Below are 17066 nucleotides of genomic sequence, written 5' to 3' on the forward strand. Positions count from 1 at the left end.
TTTTTTTTATTCATTGCTGGCAAGGCCAGCATTTGTTGCCCATCCTTCATTACAACCAGGTCATTTCAGAGGGCAGTTAAGAGTCACATGTAGCCCAGACCAGGTAAGGACAGCAGATTTCCTACCCTAAATGACATTTTTTTTTACAACAACCAATGATAGTTCCATGGCATCATCACTATTAGCTTTCAATTACAGATTTTTATTAGTTAATTGAATTTTAAATTCCACCAGTTGCTGTGGTGGGATTTGAACCCAAGTCTCCAGGGCATTATCTTGGGCCTCTGGATTACTAGTTCAGTAACATTACCACTATATCACCATCTCTCCTGTTGTTTTGTGGGGGCCTTGATCACCACATGCATGCAGTAGATAACACCTTACCCCTGGGAAAATCCAGCAATGGCCCCAAACCCAATAGCCCTTTCAGCTTGACTGTTTGGATCATTGGGAAAGCGCACATAGTCACTGCCCGCCTGAACAGGGCATCGGTGATCTCCTTGATGCAGTAATGCACTGCAGACTGCAAGATTCCGCACATATCTCTAGTTGATCCCTGGAATGAACTGATGGCGTTGAAATTCAGTCCCATAGTGACATTCAGCGACACTGGCATCAGATGCCCACCAAGTCCCACCAGACATTCTAGATCATGCCACACAAGTCAGTGACAGCCTCCCAGGAGAGGTGGAAGCTTTGGCGACACTGCTGCTCAGACATCTGCAGGTAGTTGAGCCTCAGCCAGTAGACCCTCCCTGAAGGTTAGCTTCTTCTGCATGCAGGGGACTATTAGCATCCCTCTGCATCCTTCTCCAGCCTCCCGTTCCTGAGGCTGGGGCTCTTGTGGGCCCCCATGTTGCTGGCATGCCCCTGCCAGTGCCTGCGCCTCCCTCCCTCTCTGCTGCTCCTCCTCCTCAACTTGGGCCCCAAAGCAAGAGTGAATGAGGCCCATGACAGCTTGGTTCTCCCTGAGCTCAAGGCCCTCACAGCAAACGGTGCTCCCCACCCTCATTTGTCACATCTACTGATGTGGCACTGCCCCGATGGCTACCTGCTCAGGCTCCTTTATAGTGCTGGCACCTTTGCCTCCACTCCTGACAGCGATTCCAAATGCCCTCCTTTTCCACTCTTGCTGCAAAGCAATGCTGCCACTCCGATGGCTTCCCAGTGAAGCTCACTCTGAGCTCCCGCCTCCTTGTCAGCTCCTTTAACAGGCAAGCCTCTGAAGCCCTGTGGTTGCCGTTTGCCATCAGTTAACACAGTGAGTAAAATTGCTGTCAACTGGACTCTTAAATACCTTAATTGCCTTCCTGTATGCGGATTTGTGAAGTCCGCCCTCCTCGTCAGTCACCTATGTAAAATGTTGGACTTCTTGTGCGACGTCTTCCGTCCTGACTTTATATGTTCCCCGCTACCCACTTCTCCCCACCGCACCCCCCCCCCCCCCACCCCCACCACTGCCCACAAGCCTCCGTTCCCATTTCCAATGGTCCCTTAAAATTCTGCCCTCAAGGTCTGAGTGCAATCATCTTCAATGTCCAGGAGAAAATTAAGTCAGTAATGAATAAAGCTGGAATTATGTGCTCGCTTTATGGAGGAGAGCACTGAAATTTTCAGAAACATGCATCAATTCCTGACAACAAACGAACTACTGCTGCAGAACAGTGTTAAAGGTAACAAGGCAATTACATAAGTACCTTCCCATAATTGGAAACACAAATAGCTGGGTCTGCTACCCTTTCACTCAGTACCCACACAGCAAGACTTGTTCGTAAAAGAACAAGAGAACCTCCTAGTTATCACAATTAATGGCAGATTCATGACTGAGTTTCAACAAAAATAGTTGACTGAGTTTTGGATCCTAATGCTGCAGAGTTCTCCAAATTGTCAGATAAGGCTGTCAAGGTTTTGATACAATTTATCTGTGTGAAAGTGGGTTTTCATCACTCATTGGAGTGAAATCAAAGTATTGTCAGTGCTTTTGTGTGGAAAACAACTTACGATTCAGACTATATCACCTATCATTCCAAACATTAGGCATTTGCGCTCGAATATATGACCTCATCATTCAAATTAATGGCGAGCGATACAATTGATCCATTGTTTAAGTTGTATATGCATTTAATTTTTTGTACATTTTGTATGATCCTTGGGCTTTAAATGAGTTTAAGGAGTGAACATGTATGCTGGTAGGGATAAGCAGGCAGCTGGTAGATCTGAAAGAGGGTGCACAATAGTTTGGGAACCTCTGGTTTATACCAGGAGTTGTGCTAAGGAATAACAGTAGTTCCTTTTGTGTTGAATTTAACAAATCTGATAAGAACAACATATACCTATTTATCTTAAAATTGTATTATCATATGAATGGTAAAAAGAACCCATTTCAGTTACTTTGAATTATTTATATGTACTTAAAGTGGATAAAACACCAGGACCAGATGAGATGCATCCAAGGATACTGAGGATGGAAATTGCAGAAGCACTGGTCATAATTTTGCAGTATTCCTTAGACTCAGGGGTGGTGCCAGAGGACTGGAGAATTGCCCTTGTTCAAAAAAGAGTGTAAAAATAAGTCCAGCAACTGCAGGCCAGTCAGTTTAACTTCAGTGGTGGGAAAACTTCTAGGAAAAATAATTTGGGATAAAATCAATAGTCACATGGACAAATGTGAGTTAATTAAGGAAATCCAGCATGGATTTCTTAAGGGAAAATTATGTTTAACTAACTTGCTGGAGTTTTTTGAGGAGGTAACAGAGATGGTTGATGAGGGCAATGCTGTTGATGTGGTGTACATGGACTTTCAAAAGGCATTTGATACAATGCCACACAACAGACTGTGAGCAACCTTGTAGTTCATGGAATAAAGGGACAGTAGCAACATGGATACAAAATTAGCTGAGTGACAGGAAACAAAGAGTAGTGGTTAATGGATGTTTTTCAGACTGGAGGAAGGTTTGCAGTGGAGTTCCCCAGGGATCAGTGTTGGGACCCTTGCTTTTCCTGATATATATTAATGACCTAGACCTTGGTTTACAGGGCACAATTTCAAAGTTTGTAGATGACATCAAACTTGGAAGCATTGTGAACTGTGAAGAGGGTAGTGTAGAACTTCAAAAGGACACAGACAAGTTGGTGGAATGGGCAGACAGGTGGCAGATGAAGTTCAATGCAGAGAAATGTGAAGTCATTCATTTTGGTAGGAAGAATATAGAGAGACAATATGGAATGAAGGGTACATTTCTAAATGGTGTGCAGGAGCAGAGGGACCTAGGTGTATATGTGCATAAGTCATTGAAGGTGGCAAGAAAGGTTGAGAGTGCAGTTAATAAAGCATACAGTATCCTGGGGGCTTTATTAATAGGGGCTTAGAGTACACGAGCAAGGAAGTTATGTTGACCTTGTATAAGACAGTAGTTCGGCCTCAGCTGGAGTACTGCGTCCAGTTCTGGGCACCACACTTTAGGAAACACATGAGGACAATGGAGAAAGTACAGAAAAGATTGACTAGAATGGTTAAGTGATGAGGAATTTCAGTTCTGAAAATAGTTTGGAGAAGTTAAGATTGTTTTCCTCGGAGAAGAGAAGGCTGAGAGGTGACTTGATAGAGGTATTCAAAATCATGAGGGGACTGGACAGAGTAGATAGTGAGAAACTGTTCCCACTCATGAAAGGATCGAGAACGAGAGGGCACAGATTTAATGTATTTGGTAAGAAAGAAAAAGTGACATGAGGAAAAACTTTTACATGCAGCAAGTGGTTAAGTTCTGGAATACGCTGCCTGAGAACGTGGTGGAGGCAGGCTCAATTAAAGCATTCAAAAGAGAATTAGACAGTTGTATGAAAAGGAAGAATGTGCAGGGTTACGGGGAGAAGGCGGGGAATTGGAACTCTTTTAGAGAGCAGATGCGGACATGATGGGCAGAATGGCCTCCTTCTGCACTGTACCGATTCTGTGATATGTAAGCCTCATAGTAAAGCATGTGTTGTCAACAGAACTATAAAAGATTATGGTTTTGCAAGGAACGTCTTCAGCTTATGCCAAAACAAGATATTAACACCCCCACCATCAGTGGAAGAAGTTCAGGAGTGGGTGGGGAAGGGGTTAAAAGTTTTAAAACTGGGAACATGACCCCAACCCCTGTTGTATATGCATCTGCTGTCATTTTTATGGTGCTGGGTTTCACTTGGAAGCCTGATTTAAATTTAACAGGTGCCGTCTGGGATTTCCAGGGCTTGGAAAACCCAGCAATAAAAGAGAGGCGGGAGGTGCTGGCTCAAGATGATAAGTGCCTTTTACAGCACTCCTCGTGGACCAGGAGGGACCCACCAACACACACACACCCATCCATACCTCAAGGAAACCATCGTCCTCCCTTCTGCAGTTAGTAATCTCTCTCTCTTTCTGTCTCCCCTCTTGTCACTATCACAGACCTCCGAACTTCCAGCCCATGCTGCATTTGTGACCAACTTGTACAGCCACCGACCCCCACCTGCAGCTCCAGTGTCTAGCTCTCCATCCTTCCAATTGCCTCTCTTTTCCCACTATACTAGCATCGATCACTGGCCTGACTCATCTTGATTTCCAGGGACTGTCCTCTAAGGGATCCTGGCTGAGGTCTCCTTCCATTGGTTTTTCCACTTGGCAGCTGGTTAGCATGTCAATTTGGCCAGCTTCTGGGCAGGAAATGGAAGAAAAAAATGTATAATATGGTCCTGCCATTAATTTTGACTTGACCTCTAGGTTCCTGCGCTCAATGTGTTCCCTGTCCATTTTCGCCAGTTGAGGAAGGTAGTAAATATGGCCATTAAAATAGCTTTGAAGTGCAGTTAATTTTCTAATATAGTGAAAAAGTAGTCAATTTGCACACAGTGGGCTGAAGTTTATGTTCGGCGGTGGCCGTAAAAGATGGTGGCCCGCACGCGTGGGTTTCACTCCGCGGAGCTGCCGCAATCTTATACACGGTGGCTCATTAACATGGCATGTCGGACCGCGCCACCCCCCCCCCCCCCCCCAACCAATGACTTGAAGGGGGTGGACGAGCCGTCTCCGGCAATGGCGTCCGACGCCACTGCGCAGGCACCGGCACCATTTTTAAATGGTTTAGATTCCTTACATTTACTTTAAATTTTTAAAGAGACATTATTTGAAAAGTTATTACAAATAATTAAATAAATGTTCCCAGCCCGACTCCCACCTCCCCAATAAATATACATTTTATCTCTTGTCCTCTCCCCCCCCCAAAAATACTCACATTCTGATCTTCCCCCATGAAAGGTCAGAAACTTTTAACTTTACGCTTTCCCCTTGCCCCCTAGACCAATTAAGTAAGTTTGACCCCGGTCCCGCCTCCCGCACTGATAAACCTACTTCCTGTCTCTTCCCCACAGGTGTTGTGCCTCGTTTCCCTGGATGGAGATTCAGAGGTGCATCAGTGCTGGCCGCCAGGATGAAGATCGCGGCAGCAAATCAGGAGGTGATGGAAACCTCATTAATACAGGTAAGTTAATTTATTTACGTATTTAAATTGAGATCCCGTCGCCGAGTGGCAGAGGGGCTGCCCCAATGCCTCGCCACTGCCGGCAAGATCGGAACGGGCCCTGCTGGCATTGAGGTCCATGACGGACCTCATCCAGGGCAATCTTCATTTCCCCCCCACCCCCGCCATGGATCTCAACGTCAAGGTCCTATAAAATTCAACCCAGTGAGTTCCAATAAATAGCAATGAGTTAAATGACCAGTTTATCTGTTTTAGTAATATTGATTGAGGGAAAATGTTGGCCAGTATACTGGGAGAACACCCCTCCTCCTCTTCTAAGTAGTGCCATGGGAACTTTTACATCTTTTACACAGTCTCTGTTTAATGTTCCATCTAAAAAAAATGGGGGAGGGAATCTTACTGTGTTTAAAGATTTTCAGAGGTCAGGACCAAAAGTGGGTCCCAATCCCGCTGGTGATACCTGGCCATCTGAGTGCATGATCTTACCTGAGGCAGCCAATTAAGAGGCTACCTCCAGAAGTGCTGTTCTACTTAAAGACAACGGGTGGGAGATGCATGTGGCTGGGGCAATGGGAGGGCCTGGAGAGTTGTCCTGCCAGCAGACCCACCACAAGAGGTGGGTGCTTCTGCGGCAGGCAGGAGAACACGATAGCATCTCTGAAAATGTAGAAAAGTTTAAAATTATTTGTCGCCACAGCTGCCAGGCCATCATTGTGGAGGGGGACCCCCTCACCCCACCTTGTGACAGAAACAACACTAGGGCGGGGATGCAGGGGGATTGATAAATAAAGGAAGCTTTGCTAGCCTCCCCAGCCTGCCACTGGGAGGCTGCCTCCAGGGACCTGCCAGGTTTCACCCGCAGCATGGGGCCCGTCCGCCAACAGTAAGAACCCAAGTGGCCAGATAATGGACATTAATTGGCTACCCATCGCTGCTGGGTGGGTAGCTGCTTCCATTGCTCACCAACTTCCGGCAATATCGGCCAGAGGCAGAAACATGTCAGATGGCCAACCTGACCATTTTCAAAATTCCCCCATGTCTGCCGTTCCTACAGCTGGTAAGATTCCACTCAATGTGTCTGACTGTGCAGCACTCTCCCAGTACTGCATTAAAGTGTCAACTTGAACCCATGTCCTTCCACCCTGATAACAATAGTACCTCTGAGCTGAGGCTGACACCTATAACGATCATTTTTAAAAAAACCTTGACAGATCGTTAAATACAAGTGTTCCTTGTTTTATTTCAGACAGTTTTAAAATGATTGTCAAGCTATATTGTGATTGATAGAGCTAGATCTCTTGTCATTTGTTAATCTTATCAATTTATCAAGTATTTTATTACATGAAAATGATAGAAAAAAAAGAGGAGAGTATGAAATTATGGAAAGGATATTGCAGTCAGACTAGAGGGAAATAATTGAACTTAAGAGGAAAATTACTGTAGCTCATCAGGGAGAATGTTGCACTAAAGTAAATTGGAAGAATTGGAAGAATATAAAATGATCTTTAAGGAAAGTGATCTCGTTAGGTATAATGGAAGTACTTCAGTACTTTTTTATTAAACCGTTAGATAATAGTGAGAAAATGCAATCAATCGAAAATGTATTTATATGAAAAATTTTGCTGTAATTTCCCTTTTTCAACTTCCTCTCCTTCCTCCCTTTCCTGGAGTATAATTGGCTACACCATTGAGCCAATTCAGTCCTCACATGCTGGCACTTTCAAGAGGATATTTCACATTAATCAGAAGCAGGAGCCTCAATTGCATTTTCTTTTCTTCCTAGCCCAATGACACTGTCAACGGCACTCCCACTACTGAAATCGACCAATTCAGCATGGAACAGATATTGGACCTTAGACTGTCCATGTCATAGTAAATAATGGGGCCAATTTTAGTGTGCTTTTCACCACAATTTGAAGTGCTAACAGAGTGTTAATGCCTGTAAAGACCAAGGTAATTCTAACCTGGCCACTTCCTGCCCCATTTTCACCTTGCCTAATTTTCTGGAAAGTATTGTGGGTTTTGGATGTGGAGTTGAGATGCAGACAGCTCCTTTCTAAAAAGGCAGAAGCGGCAGGAATAGATTCAAATTCAGGGTAAATGCCATCATAATAACCTTCCTACCTACATCTATATGAGCTTTTCAGCCCACTAATGCCAGTTTCTGTTCCCACCCGCGAATAAGGGGTGGAAAAGTTCTCAGGGCAGCAATGGGATTTAAAAGGAAAAACAGCTGATTATTAGGTATTGTTGTCAAAAAAAAATTTATTCTCTTGCAAGTCTCATCTTTCTATCTATTATATCAGTGAAGGTGTATAGGCAGAAGATTTCTTAGCTTGATTTCCAGCAAAGAGCCAACCTTGTTAATCCATGTAGCGGGCTGTCATTAGATTGCCACAGGTAGGAAGAAGATCAGTTTCTCAACAGACATGCATGTGGAGTGGCAGCTTATAGAAGTAGACTTGCTTCAGCACATTTTCCCCTCCACTAACCCTCAACCACAACCCCTACCCCACAAAAGAAGAAGGAAAAGGCCAAGGAGAAAATTCCTTGACTAAATCCCCATCAAATATTTCTGCAGCCCCTGGGAATAACCAAGGGGATCTATTTTCTCAGGGTCTGGGTCAACATGGACCAAGCCATGCGATCTTCTGTGAGGACATCTGCAGTTACAACACAGCAAAAAGCTTGCACGTGCAAGGACGGTAACAATCAGCTGTGAGCTGAAATTTGGCTGCACCTTCTTGTAGGCATGCTACAGAACTAATTTAAGGGATGATGCAATCATTCAGCACCACCTCAAATTCAGGAGTCTTCAAATAGGAGACAATATGCTCGGTTACTCTGTTACTGGACTACAAACTCATGCCTGCACCTCGGGCTCCATTTCCTTTCATCTCAGCCTTTCACTCCTTCATTTCCATATGCCTACATCCTTGACTATGATTGCTATTGGATTGAGATGCTTTTTAAATAAACTTATGAACATGACAGACAGATAAAGACCAACTGGTCCATCAAGCCTGCCCGACAGTCATGATGGTTGAAGTATCATGACTAGACACTTCCTATGTATCTCCTGCAGCCACATTATGTCCTGAGAGAGGAAAAAAACAACCCTCCATTATATAAGAGCATAAGAACAGAAGAAATAGGAACAGGAGTAGACCATTCAGCCCTTTGAGCCTGTTCCGCCATTCAATGAGATCATGGCTGATTTTCTACCTCAACATCGTTTTCCTGCACTATCCCTATAACCCTTGAGGTTTTTAATATGTAGAAATCTATCTCAGTCTTGAACATATTCAACAACTAAGCCTTCAAAGCCCTCTGAGGCAGAGAATTACAGAGATTCAACATCCTCATTGAAGAAATTCCTGTTCATCTCAGTCCTAAATGGCCTGCCCCTTATTCTGAGATTGTGTCCCCTAGTTCTGGATTCCCCAGCCAGGGGAAGCATCCTTCCCGCATCAACCCTGTCAAGCGCGGTAAGAATTTTGTATGCTTGAATGAGATCACTTCTCCTTCTTCTAAACTCCAGAGAATAAAGGCCCAGTCTATTTAATCTTTCCTCAAAGGACAATCCTTCCATCCCAGGAATTAGTTTGGTGGACCTTTGTTGCACTCCCTCTGTAGCATTCCTTAGGTAATGAGACCAAAACTGCGCTCAGTACTCCAGATGCTGTCTCACCAAAGCTCTATATAATTGCAGTAATACATCTTTACTCCGATACTCAAATCCTCTTGTAATTAAAGCCAACGTACCATTTGCCTTCTTAACTACTTGCTGTACCTGCATGTTAGCTTTCAGTGACTCATGAACGAGGACACCCAAGTCCCTTTGAAATTCAACACTTCCCAGCCTCTCGCCATTTTAAGAAATACTCTTTATTTCTGTTTTTCCTACCAAAGTGGATAACCACACATTTCTCCACATTGTATTCCATTTGCCAGTTTTTTGCCCACTTGCTTAGCCTCCCCAAATTCCCTTGAAGCATCTTTGCATCCTCCTCACAACTCACACTTCCACCTAGTTTAGTGTCATCTGCAAACTTGGAAATATTACATTTAATCCCCACATCCAAATCATCGATATAGATTGTGAACAGCTGGGGCCCAAGTACTGATCCTTGCGGTACCCCACTAGTCACAGCCTGCCAATCAAAAAATGACACATTTATTCCTACTCTCTGCTTTCTGTCTGTTAACTAGTTCTCAATCCATGCCAGTATATTCCCCCCAATCCCATGTGCTCTAATTATTAACATGTTGTGTGAGACCTTAACAAAAGCTTTCTGACAACCTAAATATACCACATCCACTGGTTCCCCCTTCCATGTTGACTTTGCCCAATCCTACCATTATTTTTTAAGTGTCCTGTTATCACATTCTTTATTATAGATTCTCGCATTTTCCCCACGACTGATGTTCGGCTAACAGGTGTAGTTCCCCATTTTCTCTCTCTCTCCTTTCTTAAATCGTGGGGTTACATTTTATACTTTCCAATCTGCAGGAACCATTCCAGAGTCTATAGAATTTTGAAAGATGACCACCAATACATCTACTATCTCTACAGCCACCTCTTTCAACACACTGGGATGTAGATCATCAGGTCCAGGGGATTTATTTACTTTAATCCGCATTAATTTCCCTATTTTTTTTCCTAATATCTTGCAGTTCTTAGTTTACACTAGTCCTTTGATTCTTCATTATTTCTGGTAGGTTTTTCAGTATTTTCCTCCGTAAAGACAAACGCAAAGTATTTGTTTAGTTTCTCTGCCATTTCTTTATTCCAAATGATAAATTCTCCTGACTTGGCTTACAATGGACCCACATTTGTCTTTTCTAATCTTTTCATTTTTACATACCTATAGAAGCTTTTGCAGTCTGCTTTTATATTTCTCACTAGTTTACTCTCATATTCTGTTTTCCCTTTCTTAATCTTTTATTTGGTCCTCCTTTGCAGAACTCTGAAATTCTCCCAATCCTCAGGCTTACCTTTTTTTTACGCAACTTTATACGCCTCTTCCTTTGCTCTAATACAATCCTTAATTTGTTTCATTAGCCACGATTGGGACACTTTCCTTTCTGGGTTTTAGTGCATTAAATGAATGTATTTTTTGTTGTAAATGATGTATTAGTTCTTTACATGTTAGCCATTGCCTGTCTCCTGTCATACCTTTTAACTGAGATGAGGAGAAATTTCTTCACCCAGAGAGTGGTGAGCCTGTGGAATTCACTACCACAGAAAGCAGTTGAGGCCAAAACATTGTATGTTTTCAAGAAGGAGTTAGATATAGCTCTTGGGTCTAAAGGGATCAAAGGGTATGGGGCAAAAGCGGAAACAGGCTACTGAGTTGGATGATCAGCCATGATTATAATGAATGGCAGAGCAGGCTCGAAGGGCTGAATAGCCTACTCCTGCTCCTAATTTCTATGTTTCTATGTAATGTAGTTTCCTAATCTGCCATAGCCAGTTTTCCCCTCATACCTTCATAGTTTCCTTTGCTTAGATTTAAGGCTCTAGTTTCTGATTGAGCTACATCACTTTCAAACGTAATGTAAAATTCTATCATATTATGGTAACTCTTTCCTAAAAGCTCCTTTACAACAAGATTATTCATTAGCCCTTTTCATTTCACAACACTAGATCTAAAATAGCCCATTCCCTAGTTGGTTCCTTAACGTACTGCTCTGGAAAACCATTTTGCAAACATTCCAAGAATTGATCCTCCACAACATCAATACTAATAAAGTTTACCCAGTCTATATGTAGATTGAAATCCCCATGATCACTTCACTTACCCTTCTTACATGCACCTCCAATTTCCTGATTTATACTGTGATTTGCATTTCCCACTGCTAATTGGTGACCTATAAACAACCCTGACCAATGTTTTCTGCCCCTTGCTGTTTCTTCATTCCACCCAAACTGATTCTACATCTTTATCTCTCGGACTAAGGTCATCTCCCACTACAGTATTAATGCATTCTTTGGTTAACAAAGTTACCCCACCACCTTTTCCCAGCTTCCTGTCCTTCCCGAATGTTACGCACCCTTGGATATTCAGGTCCCTGTTTTGGTTTCCTTGTAGCCACGTCTCTGTAATGGCTAGCAGGTCATACATATGAATTTCTATTTGAGCTGACAATTTATCTGTTATATTGCGAATGCTGTGGGCATTCAGATACAGAGCCCTTAATTCAGTATTTTCTTTTTACTGTTTTTGTAAACTCTGGTCCTATCTGCTGGCACACTCTTAAGTTTGCAATCACTGTCCCTTCCTGCCATACTCTGATTATCATTACCTTTATTGCTTCCTTGATCTATTGCCTAGTCCTTTTCCTTTAATTTACTCAATCTTCCCCTACATGATCTCTTTCCCCCTTTATTTAGTTTAAAGTTCTCTCTACTTCTCTAGTTATGCGACTCACTTTAACACTGGGGCGGCACAGTGGCGCAGTGGTTAGCACCGCAGCCTCACAGCTCCAGGGACCCGGGTTCGATTCCAGGTACTGCCTGTGTGGAGTTTGCAAGTTCTCCCTGTGTCTGCGTGGGTTTTCTCCGGGTGCTCTGGTTTCCTCCCACAAGCCAAAAGACTTGCAGGTTCATAGGTAAATTGGCCATTATAAATTGTCACTAGTGTAGGTAGGTGGTAGTGAAATATAGGGACAGGTGGGGATGTTTGGTAGGAATATGGGATTAGTGTAGGATTAGTATAAATGGGTGGTTGATGTTCGGCACAGACTCGGTGGGCCGAAGGGCCTGTTTCAGTGCTGTATCTCTAATCTAATCAAACTGGTCCCAGCATGGTTCAGGTGAAATCCATCCCAATGGTACAGCCTCCACTTTCCCCAGTACTGGTGCCAGTGGCACTTATCAGAACCCACTTCTCCCACATAAGACTTTGAGCCACGCATTCATCTCTCTAATCTTATTTACCCTAAACCAATTTGCACGTGGGTCAGGCGATAATCCAGAGATTATTACCTTTGAGGTTCTGCCTGTTAATTTAGAGCCTAGCTTCTCATACTCCCTGTGCAGAAACTCATTCCTAGTCCTATCTATGTCATTGGTACCTACGTGGACCACAACTATTGGATCCTCCCCCTCCAGCTGCAAGTTCCTCTCCAGCCCTAAGCAGATGTTCTGAACCCTAGCCCCGGGCAGGCAACATCGCCTTCTGGACTATCGCTGTCGGCTGCACAGAACAGTGTCTATCCCCCTGACTATACTGTCCCATACTACCACCACATTCCTTTTAACTACCTCCACTTGAATGGCTTCCTGTACCATGGTGCCATGGTCAGTCTGTTCATCCATACTACAGCTCTCACTATTGTCCACAGAAGTTGCAAGGACCTCAAACTTGTTGTTCAATTGGAAGGGCTGAGGCTGCTCCACTCCCACCTTCTCGATCCCCTTACCTGCCTGACTTGCAGTCTTGACCCTGACCACTGACTAAATCAGACAACCCTATCCTAAGAGCTATGACTGCCTTCTGCAACAAAGTGTCCAGGTAACTTTCCCCCTCCCTGATGCGTCGCAATGTCTGTAGCTCGACCTCCAGCTCATCTGCTCTGAACTGAAGCTCCTCAAGCTGCAAACACTTACTATAGATGTGGTTGTCATGGATTGCCATGCCATCCAGGAACTCCCACATGCTGCAGCCATGACACATCGCCTGTCCTGCCATCTTTATTGTGTTAATTAAATTAAATTTATTTTCTTAAGTAATTTATAGTCCCCATCTTCACCAAATTCCCTCGCTCATTCACCAAACTCCTTTCTTCACACTGTTTATACTCAAGCAGCATTTAGTGTAGCCAAGCAGCACTCAGAGACCTAAATTTATACTTTCTGAAAAACAATCATGAATCAGCTTTGCTAGAGCTCAGAAACCAGTTCAAGCTAACTACCTAATTAACTAGCTGCAACTGTTGTCAGAGAGCTTGTATATCCATGTTTAAAACTGGCAGAAACTTATCTTGCCTCTTAACTTATACAAAGATTATAGTTAATTGCTAAATGTAAACAAAAATTAGACTTTAGAGAGATATTAACCCTTAAATTCCCTCACTCACTAAACTTGCTTCTTCACACTCGGTGCAGACCTTTGCTGAGACTTTGCTCCCCTATTGTGATACATTTTATAAGTGACTTAAATACAGTGTTCCTTTCCTACTACTAGTGTAATCCTGAAAACTTCCTGAGTTTTCCCTGGAGTTGTGAATAATTATGCAAATTGCTTAAATCAGAGAATTGAGTGCAATTTGCTTTGGAGATTCAGACAGGTAGTAGAACTGAATGACGTGGAAAGACACAAATCAGCCCCAGTGCATTTAATACAGAAACACTGAGGGAACCAGATATTGATATGTCATGAGATCTGGCATCATTTTATGTTGACCCAACAGTAACGACAGTAAAGTAGCATTAGCAAGTTAATGATGTTAAAAATATTTCCCTATACAAGGTGAATCATTGAAAGCCTGGTTCAGTTGTCCATACAGAGTAATAAAGAGAATTAGCAAGGTGAATTATATAATTGACACCCCAGATCGTAGGAAAAAGAAAAAGTTGTGCCACATCAATATGTTAAAATTGTATCACAGTTGGGAAGGGGACAAACAAGCACAGGTCTGTCAGGCAGTCAGGAAAGAGAAGGGCAAAAGGGACAGTGGGGACGAGTTGGAGGGTGGCCTGGAGGATTCCCAAATCAAACACCCTACCATCTGGTTAGCTAACATTGAAATGTTAGGGAAATTAGACACCGTACTCTCCTATTTGAACACAGAACAGAGAGCAGACCTAACAAGGCTGCTCACAGCATTTAAAGGGATTTGCAGGGAAAACAACCTTAACCCTACATACACAACCTTAACCCTACATGATGTGGAAGTAGGAGAGACCTCTCCCATAAAACAAAATTCTTATCGCCTAGGTCTCAGGAAATTGACCCAGCTTCAGGAGGAAATTCAGACTGAAGACTTGGAAATTAAAGATTTAAATTCTGAAGGTAGACACAGAAATGCTCATAAGCCAAAGGAAAAGCCTAAGCTCAAAAAGGTTTTTGTGGCAGATTTGGAGGGTGGTGATGGTGGTGGTGACTGAAAGTCAAGTATCCTAACTGAGGAGGAATTGTGGGTCAGGCAGGATGAGCACAGGAAAAAACATACACAAAAAGCACTGGATGATCTTCACAAAGTTATGAACAACTTTGAATCCAGGATTGAATTCACTGATATAGAGAAACTGGAAGAGGAAGATATTGTAGAAATATATGATGAAATTCAGTGTAGCCTGGAGCACAAGTTGATTGAGCCAGTCAAAGCAGTTGGAGTTCCCCAGTTGTGCTCATGCTCAATCCTGGATGGAAAAGATACTAGAGTATGGCTATGAATAGTCAGACTGATGTGTTTGTGTGCAAAGTTTCTTTTTAATTTGTGACCTCATAATGAAATGTTGCTGTTGTCACATTTCATTTTATGTGGTAGGGAGGTGTTACGCCAATGTGCTTTTTTGAATGATAATTTTCTTTAATCTACTGACTGGAGATCTGAACTTATATTTTTTTTAAAGACATTTAAAAAATAAAAGCTTAAGATGGTCACCTAATTTGCAATACTGCGTACTGCATCGCAATGCTAGTGAGGAGGGAGACAAAATGTCTGCTCAGATCCCAGAAAGACCAAGACGCAAGAAGTTTAAAGGAACTACCTATCCTCTTTAGCAAGAGAGAAATACTGCTAATTGTTGTGTTTTGAATCAGAGTGACTGTCATGTGACAAGCCCCTCCCCATCTGTGGTTTTCAGCTGGTGTTTTCTCTGTAGCAAAGGAGAAGCAATTGGACTCTGACACGTGCAGACCCAAATGAGGGGTCTCTCTTGCTCTCTCTCCATTCCAGCTTGAAAGCTTTCAAATCCTGCCTGGTGACTAAGCATCTTTGCATACTCTGGCTACAATCAGAAACCCCATTGGAAGAAATCATCCGCATTGCTGTATCCAAGAGACCCACCGAACCAGTTATCCAACTCTTTAAAATAAAAGCCCCAGGACCACTGAATTCAGCTAGAGGTCAGCCAAATCACCAAACACCACAGACTGTATATCTGTTTTATGGACTCAAGCTCAACCAATCTACCTTTCCTCACTCTGTAACCTATTTGTGTGTGTGTAAACCTCCAGAGTTTGTATGTGAGTGAAAGTTGGTGCGTTGTTTATTGTTTTATTAGTTTGGTTTAGGTACAATAAAGTTAACTTCTTTCTGTATTTAGCTCACAAAAACCTGTCTGATTGGTTCTTGTTATGATCATAGCAAGTAAGTAATGAAAAACTTACTGAATTGGCCAGTATATCCTCTTTAAGAAAGAATTAAACCTGTTGTGGTCAAGCAAGGTGAGGGAAAAGAGGGAAGCCCTTCGACCCCTCCTCACTTGACCATAACAACAGACAATGTGTAGAAAACTTGTAAGTTCTGAGATATTTTAAAGGACTGTAAATACATCTGTTGTTGACTTAGAGCTAGTGTCATCTCTGTATTGCTCTGAGATGAATCAGATATATAAAATATTCAGCAAACCAGTGAATGCATAACAATTAAGCTCTTATACAACATTTAGTTTTAGGGTTTAGGTGCTCATTTAACTGGAGATAAATAATGGAAACTGCATTATAATTATAAATATAGAATTATAAGGCTGTAACATAGTCGACAGACTTAGGAAATCCTCACTAGATTATAAACGCTATTCGAACTCTGAGTATATTTATATGCAGTTATATTGTAGGACCAGTTGAAGACAAGTAAAGGTTTTTGCAGAAATGAGCTACTCCAATGATCCTGGGTATGTGTGAACATTCAGGTTCTGTTTAAATTTAAATGTAAGCAAAGAAGAACAGTCAAACAGCGTTTAATATGTATTTTTTTTAAAATTGCTTTAAAAAGTATTCCCTCATATATTTAAGAGTGATAGCTAGGTACAATTTGATTTAATACAACTGAAAATGAGTTTGTCACAAAAATGTGGCAGTTTTAATCACATTGTCAATCCCGTAAGTACCCAATTTTAAATTTCTGAATATGGCATTTAAAAATAAGCAGAACCATTCCCTAGTTTTATTCCTATACAGTGGTCAGTTATTCAGTAAATTACAAATTTGAATTCAAAAACTTTGAAAATGTTTCTACTAGTGTCCTTGAGCCTAAAACTTCCAGCTTAATTTTTAGAGCCTCCTTAAAGGCCTGCAAATGAGTAAAATCGGAGGAAGCTCCTAATGGTGATTAATTCACCCTGAAGGCATGGCCAGTTTAGAGGGATGTGGGGGCCTGCTTCTAGTGCAAAGACTTTAAACAAGTGGAAAAGTTCATGGAAATTTGAGTTGCACACTGAACATAATTCACACTAAATATTGCGCAAACTTTAGCGCCGCCAATTTTGGCCTAATTACACTGAAAAGATCATTGCAATCGAGCTGAAAATCCAGGTCTTAGTGTACATCAGCGTTGTCCAAATATTTTGCGTGGGGGGTTGGGGGGCCACATTACAAATTTTGTCTGAAATAG

The sequence above is a fragment of the Heterodontus francisci genome, chromosome 12, assembly GCF_036365525.1.
Source record: "Heterodontus francisci isolate sHetFra1 chromosome 12, sHetFra1.hap1, whole genome shotgun sequence".
In the NCBI taxonomy this organism is placed as follows: domain Eukaryota; kingdom Metazoa; phylum Chordata; class Chondrichthyes; order Heterodontiformes; family Heterodontidae; genus Heterodontus; species Heterodontus francisci.